Source organism: Kogia breviceps, chromosome 7 (assembly GCF_026419965.1).
Source record: "Kogia breviceps isolate mKogBre1 chromosome 7, mKogBre1 haplotype 1, whole genome shotgun sequence".
In the NCBI taxonomy this organism is placed as follows: Eukaryota; Metazoa; Chordata; class Mammalia; order Artiodactyla; family Physeteridae; genus Kogia; species Kogia breviceps.
Window position 1 is genome coordinate 121398197 of NC_081316.1, and position 20791 is coordinate 121418987.

A 20791-nucleotide genomic window follows, 5' to 3' on the forward strand; every position below is an offset into this window, starting at 1 on the left:
GGTCTGAGCTGATTTTCCCTGCTGGTTTTAGGCCGCTTTACACACACTTGATGCACTTACACAGAGATATCAAGACTTAGCTTTTAAGATGCTTACTAGTCGGATAGATACTTGTGCGATGAACAGGGTCTGGTGAGTCCAGTTGATTGAGCAAGGAGTAGGTCGTGTCCATTCCATATTCGGTTTTCGGAAGGGTATCTGTGCTCATTTCAAACTCGAGTTTTATGCGTCACCCCACCTCACCTTTCCCCTGAAGCAGGCATAAGTGTGTTTTCTAAAAGCGTGACTCTGTTCTGTTTGGGGATTCAGTGCATGGGGAGTGATTTTTACATTCCCTCGATAAGTGATATCATAAGTTTCTTTTTTTGTGGGACTTATTTCACTGAGGATGATCGTACCTAAATCCACTCAGGATGCTGCTACCAGCCTCATGACGTGGATTTCATGGCTGAGTGACACTCCATTGGACCTACGTAGCACCACTTGTCCACTTGTCCACTTGTCTTTGTCCACTTGTCCACTTGGCTCTTTCCTGGGATATGAAACGTGTACCGGAGTGGAGGTTCTTGTCAAGACAGCAGCCCTCAACTTTGGGGTCCCTGTGTCTGGTTGATTTTTTCATTTTCCCAAGGTCAACGCCCATGTGTGGAAGTGCCCTATGCTCTGTGGTTCTGTGTTTTACATGGTTTGGGAAAGAGGATACACTTGTGAAGATTGGCTGTTGGCCATTGACATCCCGCCCATCAGCTTAACAAGGCTCCCTTGACTCCGTGGCCTGTCCTGCCTTTCTGGTTTTTAGACTTTTTTCGCCTGGCCCTTTTGCCCCGGGGGGGGGGGTGAGAGATTTCTTTGTAGTGCTGATTTGCTCTCCCAGGTTGCTTGGTTGGCCAAAAAGGGCGTATGCGTTTTTTCCTGAATATATTCAGGAAAAAACGCATACGCCCTTTTTGGCCAACCGCATCATTGTCCACGTTCTGGCGCTTTTCATGTGCTATCGGGGCCATTCCGATGTACCCGTTGACATCCGTTTCCTGCAGTTCTGCCTTGCGTTCAGCGCCTCTTCGTAGCCTGACCTCAATATATTTTGGGGCGATAGTTATCGTTTAGAACTCTGCAGGTTTGGGAAGTGCAGTGCCCCTGAGCTCCATTTCCCAAGTCGCTTTTTTGTGAGTGGGACGCAACACGGCTGGATGGCTTCACGCCCTATTGTCGATCCGGGGTGGCAGGCTGAACCGCTGGTGAATTCTTCTTCGTGATGGGAAATGAGAGTGACATGTGCCCGACCAAACACCTCCAGCGAGTCTCTCATTGGTTCCCCCTCTTGCAGTTCATCCTGCGGACAAATTGCAGACGGTACGAAAGAGGCATGGAAAGGCGCCGAGTCTCCAAGTGGGGAGATTGTTAGTAAGGGGGCCTGAATGGAGAACACGAGCACCAGGAGATGAAAACTGAGGTGAGTTTCAGAAAGCTTTCCCGATCCCACGGTGTAGCATCCGCTGGGTTTCCAATGAGTGCTTTCGCTGTCGGAAGATTGCGTTGAACCTGGAGAGTTGGGACCCATGGAATGGGGAGCACGCAGGATTCCTTTCAAGGGTCTGCATTTGCTTTCCCAACCTCACCAATCGTCTCAGCCCCAAGAGTGTCCAGCCTTATGTCTTCTGCCGCTGGGGCTGTAGATGTGGTCAATCCTGGTTGCATGCCAGTCCCTGAACGCATTTTGGAAGAATTTCTCTCTGTTTTGCCCTGCTTGTTTCTTCTTTATGTTGGAAATGTATCCTCAGAATGGGTCTGAGCTGATTTTCCCTGCTGGTTTTAGGCCGCTTTACACACACTTGATGCACTTACACAGAGATATCAAGACTTAGCTTTTAAGATGCTTACTAGTCGGATAGATACTTGTGCGATGAACAGGGTCTGGTGAGTCCAGTTGATTGAGCAAGGAGTAGGTCGTGTCCATTCCATATTCGGTTTTCGGAAGGGTATCTGTGCTCATTTCAAACTCGAGTTTTATGCGTCACCCCACCTCACCTTTCCCCTGAAGCAGGCATAAGTGTGTTTTCTAAAAGCGTGACTCTGTTCTGTTTGGGGATTCAGTGCATGGGGAGCGATTTTTACATTCCCTCGATAAGTGATATCATAAGTTTCTTTTTTTGTGGGACTTATTTCACTGAGGATGATCGTACCTAAATCCACTCAGGATGCTGCTACCAGCCTCATGACGTGGATTTCATGGCTGAGTGACACTCCATTGGACCTACGTAGCACCACTTGTCCACTTGTCCACTTGTCTTTGTCCACTTGTCCACTTGGCTCTTTCCTGGGATATGAAACGTGTACCGGAGTGGAGGTTCTTGTCAAGACAGCAGCCCTCAACTTTGTGGTCCCTGTGTCTGGTTGATTTTTTCATTTTCCCAAGGTCAACGCCCATGTGTGGAAGTGCCCTATGCTCTGTGGTTCTGTGTTTTCCATGGTTTGGGAAAGAGGATACACTTGTGAAGATTGGCTGTTGGCCATTGACATCCCGCCCATCAGCTTAACAAGGCTCCCTTGACTCCGTGGCCTGTCCTGCCTTTCTGGTTTTTAGACTTTTTTCGCCTGGCCCTTTTGCCCCGGGGGGGGGGGTGAGAGATTTCTTTGTAGTGCTGATTTGCTCTCCCAGGTTGCTTGGTTGGCCAAAAAGGGCGTATGCGTTTTTTCCTGAATATATTCAGGAAAAAACGCATACGCCCTTTTTGGCCAACCGCATCATTGTCCACGTTCTGGCGCTTTTCATGTGCTATCGGGGCCATTCCGATGTACCCGTTGACATCCGTTTCCTGCAGTTCTGCCTTGCGTTCAGCGCCTCTTCGTAGCCTGACCTCAATATATTTTGGGGCGATAGTTATCGTTTAGAACTCTGCAGGTTTGGGAAGTGCAGTGCCCCTGAGCTCCATTTCCCAAGTCGCTTTTTTGTGAGTGGGACGCAACACGGCTGGATGGCTTCACGCCCTATTGTCGATCCGGGGTGGCAGGCTGAACCGCTGGTGAATTCTTCTTCGTGATGGGAAATGAGAGTGACATGTGCCCGACCAAACACCTCCAGCGAGTCTCTCATTGGTTCCCCCTCTTGCAGTTCATCCTGCGGACAAATTGCAGACGGTACGAAAGAGGCATGGAAAGGCGCCGAGTCTCCAAGTGGGGAGATTGTTAGTAAGGGGGCCTGAATGGAGAACACGAGCACCAGGAGATGAAAACTGAGGTGAGTTTCAGAAAGCTTTCCCGATCCCACGGTGTAGCATCCGCTGGGTTTCCAATGAGTGCTTTCGCTGTCGGAAGATTGCGTTGAACCTGGAGAGTTGGGACCCATGGAATGGGGAGCACGCAGGATTCCTTTCAAGGGTCTGCATTTGCTTTCCCAACCTCACCAATCGTCTCAGCCCCAAGAGTGTCCAGCCTTATGTCTTCTGCCGCTGGGGCTGTAGATGTGGTCAATCCTGGTTGCATGCCAGTCCCTGAACGCATTTTGGAAGAATTTCTCTCTGTTTTGCCCTGCTTGTTTCTTCTTTATGTTGGAAATGTATCCTCAGAATGGGTCTGAGCTGATTTTCCCTGCTGGTTTTAGGCCGCTTTACACACACTTGATGCACTTACACAGAGATATCAAGACTTAGCTTTTAAGATGCTTACTAGTCGGATAGATACTTGTGCGATGAACAGGGTCTGGTGAGTCCAGTTGATTGAGCAAGGAGTAGGTCGTGTCCATTCCATATTCGGTTTTCGGAAGGGTATCTGTGCTCATTTCAAACTCGAGTTTTATGCGTCACCCCACCTCACCTTTCCCCTGAAGCAGGCATAAGTGTGTTTTCTAAAAGCGTGACTCTGTTCTGTTTGGGGATTCAGTGCATGGGGAGCGATTTTTACATTCCCTCGATAAGTGATATCATAAGTTTCTTTTTTTGTGGGACTTATTTCACTGAGGATGATCGTACCTAAATCCACTCAGGATGCTGCTACCAGCCTCATGACGTGGATTTCATGGCTGAGTGACACTCCATTGGACCTACGTAGCACCACTTGTCCACTTGTCCACTTGTCTTTGTCCACTTGTCCACTTGGCTCTTTCCTGGGATATGAAACGTGTACCGGAGTGGAGGTTCTTGTCAAGACAGCAGCCCTCAACTTTGTGGTCCCTGTGTCTGGTTGATTTTTTCATTTTCCCAAGGTCAACGCCCATGTGTGGAAGTGCCCTATGCTCTGTGGTTCTGTGTTTTCCATGGTTTGGGAAAGAGGATACACTTGTGAAGATTGGCTGTTGGCCATTGACATCCCGCCCATCAGCTTAACAAGGCTCCCTTGACTCCGTGGCCTGTCCTGCCTTTCTGGTTTTTAGACTTTTTTCGCCTGGCCCTTTTGCCCCGGGGGGGGGGGTGAGAGATTTCTTTGTAGTGCTGATTTGCTCTCCCAGGTTGCTTGGTTGGCCAAAAAGGGCGTATGCGTTTTTTCCTGAATATATTCAGGAAAAAACGCATACGCCCTTTTTGGCCAACCGCATCATTGTCCACGTTCTGGCGCTTTTCATGTGCTATCGGGGCCATTCCGATGTACCCGTTGACATCCGTTTCCTGCAGTTCTGCCTTGCGTTCAGCGCCTCTTCGTAGCCTGACCTCAATATATTTTGGGGCGATAGTTATCGTTTAGAACTCTGCAGGTTTGGGAAGTGCAGTGCCCCTGAGCTCCATTTCCCAAGTCGCTTTTTTGTGAGTGGGACGCAACACGGCTGGATGGCTTCACGCCCTATTGTCGATCCGGGGTGGCAGGCTGAACCGCTGGTGAATTCTTCTTCGTGATGGGAAATGAGAGTGACATGTGCCTGACCAAACACCTCCAGCGAGTCTCTCATTGGTTCCCCCTCTTGCAGTTCATCCTGCGGACAAATTGCAGACGGTACGAAAGAGGCATGGAAAGGCGCCGAGTCTCCAAGTGGGGAGATTGTTAGTAAGGGGGCCTGAATGGAGAACACGAGCACCAGGAGATGAAAACTGAGGTGAGTTTCAGAAAGCTTTCCCGATCCCACGGTGTAGCATCCGCTGGGTTTCCAATGAGTGCTTTCGCTGTCGGAAGATTGCGTTGAACCTGGAGAGTTGGGACCCATGGAATGGGGAGCACGCAGGATTCCTTTCAAGGGTCTGCATTTGCTTTCCCAACCTCACCAATCGTCTCAGCCCCAAGAGTGTCCAGCCTTATGTCTTCTGCCGCTGGGGCTGTAGATGTGGTCAATCCTGGTTGCATGCCAGTCCCTGAACGCATTTTGGAAGAATTTCTCTCTGTTTTGCCCTGCTTGTTTCTTCTTTATGTTGGAAATGTATCCTCAGAATGGGTCTGAGCTGATTTTCCCTGCTGGTTTTAGGCCGCTTTACACACACTTGATGCACTTACACAGAGATATCAAGACTTAGCTTTTAAGATGCTTACTAGTCGGATAGATACTTGTGCGATGAACAGGGTCTGGTGAGTCCAGTTGATTGAGCAAGGAGTAGGTCGTGTCCATTCCATATTCGGTTTTCGGAAGGGTATCTGTGCTCATTTCAAACTCGAGTTTTATGCGTCACCCCACCTCACCTTTCCCCTGAAGCAGGCATAAGTGTGTTTTCTAAAAGCGTGACTCTGTTCTGTTTGGGGATTCAGTGCATGGGGAGCGATTTTTACATTCCCTCGATAAGTGATATCATAAGTTTCTTTTTTTGTGGGACTTATTTCACTGAGGATGATCGTACCTAAATCCACTCAGGATGCTGCTACCAGCCTCATGACGTGGATTTCATGGCTGAGTGACACTCCATTGGACCTACGTAGCACCACTTGTCCACTTGTCCACTTGTCTTTGTCCACTTGTCCACTTGGCTCTTTCCTGGGATATGAAACGTGTACCGGAGTGGAGGTTCTTGTCAAGACAGCAGCCCTCAACTTTGGGGTCCCTGTGTCTGGTTGATTTTTTCATTTTCCCAAGGTCAACGCCCATGTGTGGAAGTGCCCTATGCTCTGTGGTTCTGTGTTTTCCATGGTTTGGGAAAGAGGATACACTTGTGAAGATTGGCTGTTGGCCATTGACATCCCGCCCATCAGCTTAACAAGGCTCCCTTGACTCCGTGGCCTGTCCTGCCTTTCTGGTTTTTAGACTTTTTTCGCCTGGCCCTTTTGCCCCGGGGGGGGGGGTGAGAGATTTCTTTGTAGTGCTGATTTGCTCTCCCAGGTTGCTTGGTTGGCCAAAAAGGGCGTATGCGTTTTTTCCTGAATATATTCAGGAAAAAACGCATACGCCCTTTTTGGCCAACCGCATCATTGTCCACGTTCTGGCGCTTTTCATGTGCTATCGGGGCCATTCCGATGTACCCGTTGACATCCGTTTCCTGCAGTTCTGCCTTGCGTTCAGCGCCTCTTCGTAGCCTGACCTCAATATATTTTGGGGCGATAGTTATCGTTTAGAACTCTGCAGGTTTGGGAAGTGCAGTGCCCCTGAGCTCCATTTCCCAAGTCGCTTTTTTGTGAGTGGGACGCAACACGGCTGGATGGCTTCACGCCCTATTGTCGATCCGGGGTGGCAGGCTGAACCGCTGGTGAATTCTTCTTCGTGATGGGAAATGAGAGTGACATGTGCCCGACCAAACACCTCCAGCGAGTCTCTCATTGGTTCCCCCTCTTGCAGTTCATCCTGCGGACAAATTGCAGACGGTACGAAAGAGGCATGGAAAGGCGCCGAGTCTCCAAGTGGGGAGATTGTTAGTAAGGGGGCCTGAATGGAGAACACGAGCACCAGGAGATGAAAACTGAGGTGAGTTTCAGAAAGCTTTCCCGATCCCACGGTGTAGCATCCGCTGGGTTTCCAATGAGTGCTTTCGCTGTCGGAAGATTGCGTTGAACCTGGAGAGTTGGGACCCATGGAATGGGGAGCACGCAGGATTCCTTTCAAGGGTCTGCATTTGCTTTCCCAACCTCACCAATCGTCTCAGCCCCAAGAGTGTCCAGCCTTATGTCTTCTGCCGCTGGGGCTGTAGATGTGGTCAATCCTGGTTGCATGCCAGTCCCTGAACGCATTTTGGAAGAATTTCTCTCTGTTTTGCCCTGCTTGTTTCTTCTTTATGTTGGAAATGTATCCTCAGAATGGGTCTGAGCTGATTTTCCCTGCTGGTTTTAGGCCGCTTTACACACACTTGATGCACTTACACAGAGATATCAAGACTTAGCTTTTAAGATGCTTACTAGTCGGATAGATACTTGTGCGATGAACAGGGTCTGGTGAGTCCAGTTGATTGAGCAAGGAGTAGGTCGTGTCCATTCCATATTCGGTTTTCGGAAGGGTATCTGTGCTCATTTCAAACTCGAGTTTTATGCGTCACCCCACCTCACCTTTCCCCTGAAGCAGGCATAAGTGTGTTTTCTAAAAGCGTGACTCTGTTCTGTTTGGGGATTCAGTGCATGGGGAGCGATTTTTACATTCCCTCGATAAGTGATATCATAAGTTTCTTTTTTTGTGGGACTTATTTCACTGAGGATGATCGTACCTAAATCCACTCAGGATGCTGCTACCAGCCTCATGACGTGGATTTCATGGCTGAGTGACACTCCATTGGACCTACGTAGCACCACTTGTCCACTTGTCCACTTGTCTTTGTCCACTTGTCCACTCGTCTTTGTCCACTTGGCTCTTTCCTGGGATATGAAACGTGTACCGGAGTGGAGGTTCTTGTCAAGACAGCAGCCCTCAACTTTGGGGTCCCTGTGTCTGGTTGATTTTTTCATTTTCCCAAGGTCAACGCCCATGTGTGGAAGTGCCCTATGCTCTGTGGTTCTGTGTTTTCCATGGTTTGGGAAAGAGGATACACTTGTGAAGATTGGCTGTTGGCCATTGACATCCCGCCCATCAGCTTAACAAGGCTCCCTTGACTCCGTGGGCTGTCCTGCCTTTCTGGTTTTTAGACTTTTTTCGCCTGGCCCTTTTGCCCCGGGGGGGGGGCGAGAGATTTCTTTGTAGTGCTGATTTGCTCTCCCAGGTTGCTTGGTTGGCCAAAAAGGGCGTATGCGTTTTTTCCTGAATATATTCAGGAAAAAACGCATACGCCCTTTTTGGCCAACCGCATCATTGTCCACGTTCTGGCGCTTTTCATGTGCTATCGGGGCCATTCCGATGTACCCGTTGACATCCGTTTCCTGCAGTTCTGCCTTGCGTTCAGCGCCTCTTCGTAGCCTGACCTCAATATATTTTGGGGCGATAGTTATCGTTTAGAACTCTGCAGGTTTGGGAAGTGCAGTGCCCCTGAGCTCCATTTCCCAAGTCGCTTTTTTGTGAGTGGGACGCAACACGGCTGGATGGCTTCACGCCCTATTGTCGATCCGGGGTGGCAGGCTGAACCGCTGGTGAATTCTTCTTCGTGATGGGAAATGAGAGTGACATGTGTCCGACCAAACACCTCCAGCGAGTCTCTCATTGGTTCCCCCTCTTGCAGTTCATCCTGCGGACAAATTGCAGACGGTACGAAAGAGGCATGGAAAGGCGCCGAGTCTCCAAGTGGGGAGATTGTTAGTAAGGGGGCCTGAATGGAGAACACGAGCACCAGGAGATGAAAACTGAGGTGAGTTTCAGAAAGCTTTCCCGATCCCACGGTGTAGCAACCGCTGGGTTTCCAATGAGTGCTTTCGCTGTCGGAAGATTGCGTTGAACCTGGAGAGTTGGGACCCATGGAATGGGGAGCACGCAGGATTCCTTTCAAGGGTCTGCATTTGCTTTCCCAACCTCACCAATCGTCTCAGCCCCAAGAGTGTCCAGCCTTATGTCTTCTGCCGCTGGGGCTGTAGATGTGGTCAATCCTGGTTGCATGCCAGTCCCTGAACGCATTTTGGAAGAATTTCTCTCTGTTTTGCCCTGCTTGTTTCTTCTTTATGTTGGAAATGTATCCTCAGAATGGGTCTGAGCTGATTTTCCCTGCTGGTTTTAGGCCGCTTTACACACACTTGATGCACTTACACAGAGATATCAAGACTTAGCTTTTAAGATGCTTACTAGTCGGATAGATACTTGTGTGATGAACAGGGGCTGGTGAGTCCAGTTGATTGAGCAAGGAGTAGGTCGTGTCCATTCCATATTCGGTTTTCGGAAGGGTATCTGTGCTCATTTCAAACTCGAGTTTTATGCGTCACCCCACCTCACCTTTCCCCTGAAGCAGGCATAAGTGTGTTTTCTAAAAGCGTGACTCTGTTCTGTTTGGGGATTCAGTTCATGGGCAGCGATTTTTACATTCCCTTTATAAGTGATATCATAAGTTTCTTTTTGTGGGACTTATTTCACTGAGAATGATCGTACCTAAATCCACTCAGGATGCTGCTACCAGCCTCATGACGTGGATTTCATGGCTGAGTGACACTCCATTGGACCTACGTAGCACCACTTCTGCACTTGTCCACTTGTCCACTCGTCTTTGTCCACTTGGCTCTTTCCTGGGATATGAAACGTGTACCGGAGTGGAGGTTCTTGTCAAGACAGCAGCCCTCAACTTTGGGGTCCCTGTGTCTGGTTGATTTTTTCATTTTCCCAAGGTCAACGCCCATGTGTGGAAGTGCCCTATGCTCTGTGGTTCTGTGTTTTACATGGTTTGGGAAAGAGGATACACTTGTGAAGATTGGCTGTTGGCCATTGACATCCCGCCCATCAGCTTAACAAGGCTCCCTTGACTCCGTGGGCTGTCCTGCCTTTCTGGTTTTTAGACTATTTTCGCCTGGCCCTTTTGCCCCGGGGGGGGGCGAGAGATTTCTTTGTAGTGCTGATTTGCTCTCCCAGGTTGCTTGGTTGGCCAAAAAGGGCGTATGCGTTTTTTCCTGAATATATTCAGGAAAAAACGCATACGCCCTTTTTGGCCAACCGCATCATTGTCCACGTTCTGGCGCTTTTCATGTGCTATCGGGGCCATTCCGATGTACCCGTTGACATCCGTTTCCTGCAGTTCTGCCTTGCGTTCAGCGCCTCTTCGTAGCCTGACCTCAATATATTTTGGGGCGATAGTTATCGTTTAGAACTCTGCAGGTTTGGGAAGTGCAGTGCCCCTGAGCTCCATTTCCCAAGTCGCTTTTTTGTGAGTGGGACGCAACACGGCTGGATGGCTTCACGCCCTATTGTCGATCCGGGGTGGCAGGCTGAACCGCTGGTGAATTCTTCTTCGTGATGGGAAATGAGAGTGACATGTGCCCGACCAAACACCTCCAGCGAGTCTCTCATTGGTTCCCCCTCTTGCAGTTCATCCTGCGGACAAATTGCAGACGGTACGAAAGAGGCATGGAAAGGCGCCGAGTCTCCAAGTGGGGAGATTGTTAGTAAGGGGGCCTGAATGGAGAACACGAGCACCAGGAGATGAAAACTGAGGTGAGTTTCAGAAAGCTTTCCCGATCCCACGGTGTAGCATCCGCTGGGTTTCCAATGAGTGCTTTCGCTGTCGGAAGATTGCGTTGAACCTGGAGAGTTGGGACCCATGGAATGGGAAGCACGCAGGATTCCTTTCAAGGGTCTGCATTTGCTTTCCCAACCTCACCAATCGTCTCAGCCCCAAGAGTGTCCAGCCTTATGTCTTCTGCCGCTGGGGCTGTAGATGTGGTCAATCCTGGTTGCATGCCAGTCCCTGAACGCATTTTGGAAGAATTTCTCTCTGTTTTGCCCTGCTTGTTTCTTCTTTATGTTGGAAATGTATCCTCAGAATGGGTCTGAGCTGATTTTCCCTGCTGGTTTTAGGCCGCTTTACACACACTTGATGCACTTACACAGAGATATCAAGACTTAGCTTTTAAGATGCTTACTAGTCGGATAGATACTTGTGCGATGAACAGGGTCTGGTGAGTCCAGTTGATTGAGCAAGGAGTAGGTCGTGTCCATTCCATATTCGGTTTTCGGAAGGGTATCTGTGCTCATTTCAAACTCGAGTTTTATGCGTCACCCCACCTCACCTTTCCCCTGAAGCAGGCATAAGTGTGTTTTCTAAAAGCGTGACTCTGTTCTGTTTGGGGATTCAGTGCATGGGGAGCGATTTTTACATTCCCTCGATAAGTGATATCATAAGTTTCTTTTTTTGTGGGACTTATTTCACTGAGGATGATCGTACCTAAATCCACTCAGGATGCTGCTACCAGCCTCATGACGTGGATTTCATGGCTGAGTGACACTCCATTGGACCTACGAAGCACCACTTGTCCACTTGTCCACTTGTCTTTGAACACTTGTCCACTTGGCTCTTTCCTGGGATATGAAACGTGTACCGGAGTGGAGGTTCTTGTCAAGACAGCAGCCCTCAACTTTGGGGTCCCTGTGTCTGGTTGATTTTTTCATTTTCCCAAGGTCAACGCCCATGTGTGGAAGTGCCCTATGCTCTGTGGTTCTGTGTTTTCCATGGTTTGGGAAAGAGGATACACTTGTGAAGATTGGCTGTTGGCCATTGACATCCCGCCCATCAGCTTAACAAGGCTCCCTTGACTCCGTGGGCTGTCCTGCCTTTCTGGTTTTTAGACTTTTTTCGCCTGGCCCTTTTGCCCCGGGGGGGGGGGGGCGAGAGATTTCTTTGTAGTGCTGATTTGCTCTCCCAGGTTGCTTGGTTGGCCAAAAAGGGCGTATGCGTTTTTTCCTGAATATATTCAGGAAAAAACGCATACGCCCTTTTTGGCCAACCGCATCATTGTCCACGTTCTGGCGCTTTTCATGTGCTATCGGGGTCATTCCGATGTAGCCGTTGACATCCGTTTCCTGCAATTCTGCCTTGCGTTCAACGCCTCTTCGTAGCCTGACCTCAATATATTTTGGGGCGATAGTTATCGTTTAGAACTCTGCAGGTTTGGGAAGTGCAGTGCCCCTGAGCTCCATTTCCCAAGTCGCTTTTTTGTGAGTGGGACGCAACACGGCTGGATGGCTTCACGCCCTATTGTCGATCCGGGGTGGCAGGCTGAACCTCTGGTGAATTCTTCTTCGTGATGGGAAATGAGAGTGACATGTGCCCGACCAAACACCTCCAGCGAGTCTCTCATTGGTTCCCCCTCTTGCAGTTCATCCTGCGGACAAATTGCAGACGGTACGAAAGAGGCATGGAAAGGCGCCGAGTCTCCAAGTGGGGAGATTGTTAGTAAGGGGGCCTGAATGGAGAACACGAGCACCAGGAGATGAAAACTGAGGTGAGTTTCAGAAAGCTTTCCCGATCCCACGGTGTAGCATCCGCTGGGTTTCCAATGAGTGCTTTCGCTGTCGGAAGATTGCGTTGAACCTGGAGAGTTGGGACCCATGGAATGGGGAGCACGCAGGATTCCTTTCAAGGGTCTGCATTTGCTTTCCCAACCTCACCAATCGTCTCAGCCCCAAGAGTGTCCAGCCTTATGTCTTCTGCCGCTGGGGCTGTAGATGTGGTCAATCCTGGTTGCATGCCAGTCCCTGAACGCATTTTGGAAGAATTTCTCTCTGTTTTGCCCTGCTTGTTTCTTCTTTATGTTGGAAATGTATCCTCAGAATGGGTCTGAGCTGATTTTCCCTGCTGGTTTTAGGCCGCTTTACACACACTTGATGCACTTACACAGAGATATCAAGACTTAGCTTTTAAGATGCTTACTAGTCGGATAGATACTTGTGCGATGAACAGGGTCTGGTGAGTCCAGTTGATTGAGCAAGGAGTAGGTCGTGTCCATTCCATATTCGGTTTTCGGAAGGGTATCTGTGCTCATTTCAAACTCGAGTTTTATGCGTCACCCCACCTCACCTTTCCCCTGAAGCAGGCATAAGTGTGTTTTCTAAAAGCGTGACTCTGTTCTGTTTGGGGATTCAGTGCATGGGGAGCGATTTTTACATTCCCTCGATAAGTGATATCATAAGTTTCTTTTTTTGTGGGACTTATTTCACTGAGGATGATCGTACCTAAATCCACTCAGGATGCTGCTACCAGCCTCATGACGTGGATTTCATGGCTGAGTGACACTCCATTGGACCTACGTAGCACCACTTGTCCACTTGTCCACTTGTCTTTGTCCACTTGTCCACTTGGCTCTTTCCTGGGATATGAAACGTGTACCGGAGTGGAGGTTCTTGTCAAGACAGCAGCCCTCAACTTTGTGGTCCCTGTGTCTGGTTGATTTTTTCATTTTCCCAAGGTCAACGCCCATGTGTGGAAGTGCCCTATGCTCTGTGGTTCTGTGTTTTCCATGGTTTGGGAAAGAGGATACACTTGTGAAGATTGGCTGTTGGCCATTGACATCCCGCCCATCAGCTTAACAAGGCTCCCTTGACTCCGTGGCCTGTCCTGCCTTTCTGGTTTTTAGACTTTTTTCGCCTGGCCCTTTTGCCCCGGGGGGGGGGGTGAGAGATTTCTTTGTAGTGCTGATTTGCTCTCCCAGGTTGCTTGGTTGGCCAAAAAGGGCGTATGCGTTTTTTCCTGAATATATTCAGGAAAAAACGCATACGCCCTTTTTGGCCAACCGCATCATTGTCCACGTTCTGGCGCTTTTCATGTGCTATCGGGGCCATTCCGATGTACCCGTTGACATCCGTTTCCTGCAGTTCTGCCTTGCGTTCAGCGCCTCTTCGTAGCCTGACCTCAATATATTTTGGGGCGATAGTTATCGTTTAGAACTCTGCAGGTTTGGGAAGTGCAGTGCCCCTGAGCTCCATTTCCCAAGTCGCTTTTTTGTGAGTGGGACGCAACACGGCTGGATGGCTTCACGCCCTATTGTCGATCCGGGGTGGCAGGCTGAACCGCTGGTGAATTCTTCTTCGTGATGGGAAATGAGAGTGACATGTGCCTGACCAAACACCTCCAGCGAGTCTCTCATTGGTTCCCCCTCTTGCAGTTCATCCTGCGGACAAATTGCAGACGGTACGAAAGAGGCATGGAAAGGCGCCGAGTCTCCAAGTGGGGAGATTGTTAGTAAGGGGGCCTGAATGGAGAACACGAGCACCAGGAGATGAAAACTGAGGTGAGTTTCAGAAAGCTTTCCCGATCCCACGGTGTAGCATCCGCTGGGTTTCCAATGAGTGCTTTCGCTGTCGGAAGATTGCGTTGAACCTGGAGAGTTGGGACCCATGGAATGGGGAGCACGCAGGATTCCTTTCAAGGGTCTGCATTTGCTTTCCCAACCTCACCAATCGTCTCAGCCCCAAGAGTGTCCAGCCTTATGTCTTCTGCCGCTGGGGCTGTAGATGTGGTCAATCCTGGTTGCATGCCAGTCCCTGAACGCATTTTGGAAGAATTTCTCTCTGTTTTGCCCTGCTTGTTTCTTCTTTATGTTGGAAATGTATCCTCAGAATGGGTCTGAGCTGATTTTCCCTGCTGGTTTTAGGCCGCTTTACACACACTTGATGCACTTACACAGAGATATCAAGACTTAGCTTTTAAGATGCTTACTAGTCGGATAGATACTTGTGCGATGAACAGGGTCTGGTGAGTCCAGTTGATTGAGCAAGGAGTAGGTCGTGTCCATTCCATATTCGGTTTTCGGAAGGGTATCTGTGCTCATTTCAAACTCGAGTTTTATGCGTCACCCCACCTCACCTTTCCCCTGAAGCAGGCATAAGTGTGTTTTCTAAAAGCGTGACTCTGTTCTGTTTGGGGATTCAGTGCATGGGGAGCGATTTTTACATTCCCTCGATAAGTGATATCATAAGTTTCTTTTTTTGTGGGACTTATTTCACTGAGGATGATCGTACCTAAATCCACTCAGGATGCTGCTACCAGCCTCATGACGTGGATTTCATGGCTGAGTGACACTCCATTGGACCTACGTAGCACCACTTGTCCACTTGTCCACTTGTCTTTGTCCACTTGTCCACTTGGCTCTTTCCTGGGATATGAAACGTGTACCGGAGTGGAGGTTCTTGTCAAGACAGCAGCCCTCAACTTTGGGGTCCCTGTGTCTGGTTGATTTTTTCATTTTCCCAAGGTCAACGCCCATGTGTGGAAGTGCCCTATGCTCTGTGGTTCTGTGTTTTACATGGTTTGGGAAAGAGGATACACTTGTGAAGATTGGCTGTTGGCCATTGACATCCCGCCCATCAGCTTAACAAGGCTCCCTTGACTCCGTGGCCTGTCCTGCCTTTCTGGTTTTTAGACTTTTTTCGCCTGGCCCTTTTGCCCCGGGGGGGGGGGTGAGAGATTTCTTTGTAGTGCTGATTTGCTCTCCCAGGTTGCTTGGTTGGCCAAAAAGGGCGTATGCGTTTTTTCCTGAATATATTCAGGAAAAAACGCATACGCCCTTTTTGGCCAACCGCATCATTGTCCACGTTCTGGCGCTTTTCATGTGCTATCGGGGCCATTCCGATGTACCCGTTGACATCCGTTTCCTGCAGTTCTGCCTTGCGTTCAGCGCCTCTTCGTAGCCTGACCTCAATATATTTTGGGGCGATAGTTATCGTTTAGAACTCTGCAGGTTTGGGAAGTGCAGTGCCCCTGAGCTCCATTTCCCAAGTCGCTTTTTTGTGAGTGGGACGCAACACGGCTGGATGGCTTCACGCCCTATTGTCGATCCGGGGTGGCAGGCTGAACCGCTGGTGAATTCTTCTTCGTGATGGGAAATGAGAGTGACATGTGCCCGACCAAACACCTCCAGCGAGTCTCTCATTGGTTCCCCCTCTTGCAGTTCATCCTGCGGACAAATTGCAGACGGTACGAAAGAGGCATGGAAAGGCGCCGAGTCTCCAAGTGGGGAGATTGTTAGTAAGGGGGCCTGAATGGAGAACACGAGCACCAGGAGATGAAAACTGAGGTGAGTTTCAGAAAGCTTTCCCGATCCCACGGTGTAGCATCCGCTGGGTTTCCAATGAGTGCTTTCGCTGTCGGAAGATTGCGTTGAACCTGGAGAGTTGGGACCCATGGAATGGGGAGCACGCAGGATTCCTTTCAAGGGTCTGCATTTGCTTTCCCAACCTCACCAATCGTCTCAGCCCCAAGAGTGTCCAGCCTTATGTCTTCTGCCGCTGGGGCTGTAGATGTGGTCAATCCTGGTTGCATGCCAGTCCCTGAACGCATTTTGGAAGAATTTCTCTCTGTTTTGCCCTGCTTGTTTCTTCTTTATGTTGGAAATGTATCCTCAGAATGGGTCTGAGCTGATTTTCCCTGCTGGTTTTAGGCCGCTTTACACACACTTGATGCACTTACACAGAGATATCAAGACTTAGCTTTTAAGATGCTTACTAGTCGGATAGATACTTGTGCGATGAACAGGGTCTGGTGAGTCCAGTTGATTGAGCAAGGAGTAGGTCGTGTCCATTCCATATTCGGTTTTCGGAAGGGTATCTGTGCTCATTTCAAACTCGAGTTTTATGCGTCACCCCACCTCACCTTTCCCCTGAAGCAGGCATAAGTGTGTTTTCTAAAAGCGTGACTCTGTTCTGTTTGGGGATTCAGTGCATGGGGAGCGATTTTTACATTCCCTCGATAAGTGATATCATAAGTTTCTTTTTTTGTGGGACTTATTTCACTGAGGATGATCGTACCTAAATCCACTCAGGATGCTGCTACCAGCCTCATGACGTGGATTTCATGGCTGAGTGACACTCCATTGGACCTACGTAGCACCACTTGTCCACTTGTCCACTTGTCTTTGTCCACTTGTCCACTCGTCTTTGTCCACTTGGCTCTTTCCTGGGATATGAAACGTGTACCGGAGTGGAGGTTCTTGTCAAGACAGCAGCCCTCAACTTTGGGGTCCCTGTGTCTGGTTGATTTTTTCATTTTCCCAAGGTCAACGCCCATGTGTGGAAGTGCCCTATGCTCTGTGGTTCTGTGTTTTCCATGGTTTGGGAAAGAGGATACACTTGTGAAGATTGGCTGTTGGCCATTGACATCCCGCCCATCAGCTTAACAAGGCTCCCTTGACTCCGTGGGCTGTCCTGCCTTTCTGGTTTTTAGACTTTTTTCGCCTGGCCCTTTTGCCCCGGGGGGGGGGCGAGAGATTTCTTTGTAGTGCTGATTTGCTCTCCCAGGTTGCTTGGTTGGCCAAAAAGGGCGTATGCGTTTTTTCCTGAATATATTCAGGAAAAAACGCATACGCCCTTTTTGGCCAACCGCATCATTGTCCACGTTCTGGCGCTTTTCATGTGCTATCGGGGCCATTCCGATGTACCCGTTGACATCCGTTTCCTGCAGTTCTGCCTTGCGTTCAGCGCCTCTTCGTAGCCTGACCTCAATATATTTTGGGGCGATAGTTATCGTTTAGAACTCTGCAGGTTTGGGAAGTGCAGTGCCCCTGAGCTCCATTTCCCAAGTCGCTTTTTTGTGAGTGGGACGCAACACGGCTGGATGGCTTCACGCCCTATTGTCGATCCGGGGTGGCAGGCTGAACCGCTGGTGAATTCTTCTTCGTGATGGGAAATGAGAGTGACATGTGTCCGACCAAACACCTCCAGCGAGTCTCTCATTGGTTCCCCCTCTTGCAGTTCATCCTGCGGACAAATTGCAGACGGTACGAAAGAGGCATGGAAAGGCGCCGAGTCTCCAAGTGGGGAGATTGTTAGTAAGGGGGCCTGAATGGAGAACACGAGCACCAGGAGATGAAAACTGAGGTGAGTTTCAGAAAGCTTTCCCGATCCCACGGTGTAGCAACCGCTGGGTTTCCAATGAGTGCTTTCGCTGTCGGAAGATTGCGTTGAACCTGGAGAGTTGGGACCCATGGAATGGGGAGCACGCAGGATTCCTTTCAAGGGTCTGCATTTGCTTTCCCAACCTCACCAATCGTCTCAGCCCCAAGAGTGTCCAGCCTTATGTCTTCTGCCGCTGGGGCTGTAGATGTGGTCAATCCTGGTTGCATGCCAGTCCCTGAACGCATTTTGGAAGAATTTCTCTCTGTTTTGCCCTGCTTGTTTCTTCTTTATGTTGGAAATGTATCCTCAGAATGGGTCTGAGCTGATTTTCCCTGCTGGTTTTAGGCCGCTTTACACACACTTGATGCACTTACACAGAGATATCAAGACTTAGCTTTTAAGATGCTTACTAGTCGGATAGATACTTGTGTGATGAACAGGGGCTGGTGAGTCCAGTTGATTGAGCAAGGAGTAGGTCGTGTCCATTCCATATTCGGTTTTCGGAAGGGTATCTGTGCTCATTTCAAACTCGAGTTTTATGCGTCACCCCACCTCACCTTTCCCCTGAAGCAGGCATAAGTGTGTTTTCTAAAAGCGTGACTCTGTTCTGTTTGGGGATTCAGTTCATGGGCAGCGATTTTTACATTCCCTTTATAAGTGATATCATAAGTTTCTTTTTGTGGGACTTATTTCACTGAGAATGATCGTACCTAAATCCACTCAGGATGCTGCTACCAGCCTCATGACGTGGATTTCATGGCTGAGTGACACTCCATTGGACCTACGTAGCACCACTTCTGCACTTGTCCACTTGTCCACTCGTCTTTGTCCACTTGGCTCTTTCCTGGGATATGAAACGTGTACCGGAGTGGAGGTTCTTGTCAAGACAGCAGCCCTCAACTTTGGGGTCCCTGTGTCTGGTTGATTTTTTCATTTTCCCAAGGTCAACGCCCATGTGTGGAAGTGCCCTATGCTCTGTGGTTCTGTGTTTTACATGGTTTGGGAAAGAGGATACACTTGTGAAGATTGGCTGTTGGCCATTGACATCCCGCCCATCAGCTTAACAAGGCTCCCTTGACTCCGTGGGCTGTCCTGCCTTTCTGGTTTTTAGACTATTTTCGCCTGGCCCTTTTGCCCCGGGGGGGGGCGAGAGATTTCTTTGTAGTGCTGATTTGCTCTCCCAGGTTGCTTGGTTGGCCAAAAAGGGCGTATGCGTTTTTTCCTGAATATATTCAGGAAAAAACGCATACGCCCTTTTTGGCCAACCGCATCATTGTCCACGTTCTGGCGCTTTTCATGTGCTATCGGGGCCATTCCGATGTACCCGTTGACATCCGTTTCCTGCAGTTCTGCCTTGCGTTCAGCGCCTCTTCGTAGCCTGACCTCAATATATTTTGGGGCGATAGTTATCGTTTAGAACTCTGCAGGTTTGGGAAGTGCAGTGCCCCTGAGCTCCATTTCCCAAGTCGCTTTTTTGTGAGTGGGACGCAACACGGCTGGATGGCTTCACGCCCTATTGTCGATCCGGGGTGGCAGGCTGAACCGCTGGTGAATTCTTCTTCGTGATGGGAAATGAGAGTGACATGTGCCCGACCAAACACCTCCAGCGAGTCTCTCATTGGTTCCCCCTCTTGCAGTTCATCCTGCGGACAAATTGCAGACGGTACGAAAGAGGCATGGAAAGGCGCCGAGTCTCCAAGTGGGGAGATTGTTAGTAAGGGGGCCTGAATGGAGAACACGAGCACCAGGAGATGAAAACTGAGGTGAGTTTCAGAAAGCTTTCCCGATCCCACGGTGTAGCATCCGCTGGGTTTCCAATGAGTGCTTTCGCTGTCGGAAGATTGCGTTGAACCTGGAGAGTTGGGACCCATGGAATGGGAAGCACGCAGGATTCCTTTCAAGGGTCTGCATTTGCTTTCCCAACCTCACCAATCGTCTCAGCCCCAAGAGTGTCCAGCCTTATGTCTTCTGCCGCTGGGGCTGTAGATGTGGTCAATCCTGGTTGCATGCCAGTCCCTGAACGCATTTTGGAAGAATTTCTCTCTGTTTTGCCCTGCTTGTTTCTTCTTTATGTTGGAAATGTATCCTCAGAATGGGTCTGAGCTGATTTTCCCTGCTGGTTTTAGGCCGCTTTACACACACTTGATGCACTTACACAGAGATATCAAGACTTAGCTTTTAAGATGCTTACTAGTCGGATAGATACTTGTGCGATGAACAGGGTCTGGTGAGTCCAGTTGATTGAGCAAGGAGTAGGTCGTGTCCATTCCATATTCGGTTTTCGGAAGGGTATCTGTGCTCATTTCAAACTCGAGTTTTATGCGTCACCCCACCTCACCTTTCCCCTGAAGCAGGCATAAGTGTGTTTTCTAAAAGCGTGACTCTGTTCTGTTTGGGGATTCAGTGCATGGGGAGCGATTTTTACATTCCCTCGATAAGTGATATCATAAGTTTCTTTTTTTGTGGGACTTATTTCACTGAGGATGATCGTACCTAAATCCACTCAGGATGCTGCTACCAGCCTCATGACGTGGATTTCATGGCTGAGTGACACTCCATTGGACCTACGAAGCACCACTTGTCCACTTGTCCACTTGTCTTTGAACACTTGTCCACTTGGCTCTTTCCTGGGATATGAAACGTGTACCGGAGTGGAGGTTCTTGTCAAGACAGCAGCCCTCAACTTTGGGGTCCCTGTGTCTGGTTGATTTTTTCATTTTCCCAAGGTCAACGCCCATGTGTGGAAGTGCCCTATGCTCTGTGGTTCTGTGTTTTCCATGGTTTGGGAAAGAGGATACACTTGTGAAGATTGGCTGTTGGCCATTGACATCCCGCCCATCAGCTTAACAAGGCTCCCTTGACTCCGTGGGCTGTCCTGCCTTTCTGGTTTTTAGACTTTTTTCGCCTGGCCCTTTTGCCCCGGGGGGGGGGGGGCGAGAGATTTCTTTGTAGTGCTGATTTGCTCTCCCAGGTTGCTTGGTTGGCCAAAAAGGGCGTATGCGTTTTTTCCTGAATATATTCAGGAAAAAACGCATACGCCCTTTTTGGCCAACCGCATCATTGTCCACGTTCTGGCGCTTTTCATGTGCTATCGGGGTCATTCCGATGTAGCCGTTGACATCCGTTTCCTGCAATTCTGCCTTGCGTTCAACGCCTCTTCGTAGCCTGACCTCAATATATTTTGGGGCGATAGTTATCGTTTAGAACTCTGCAGGTTTGGGAAGTGCAGTG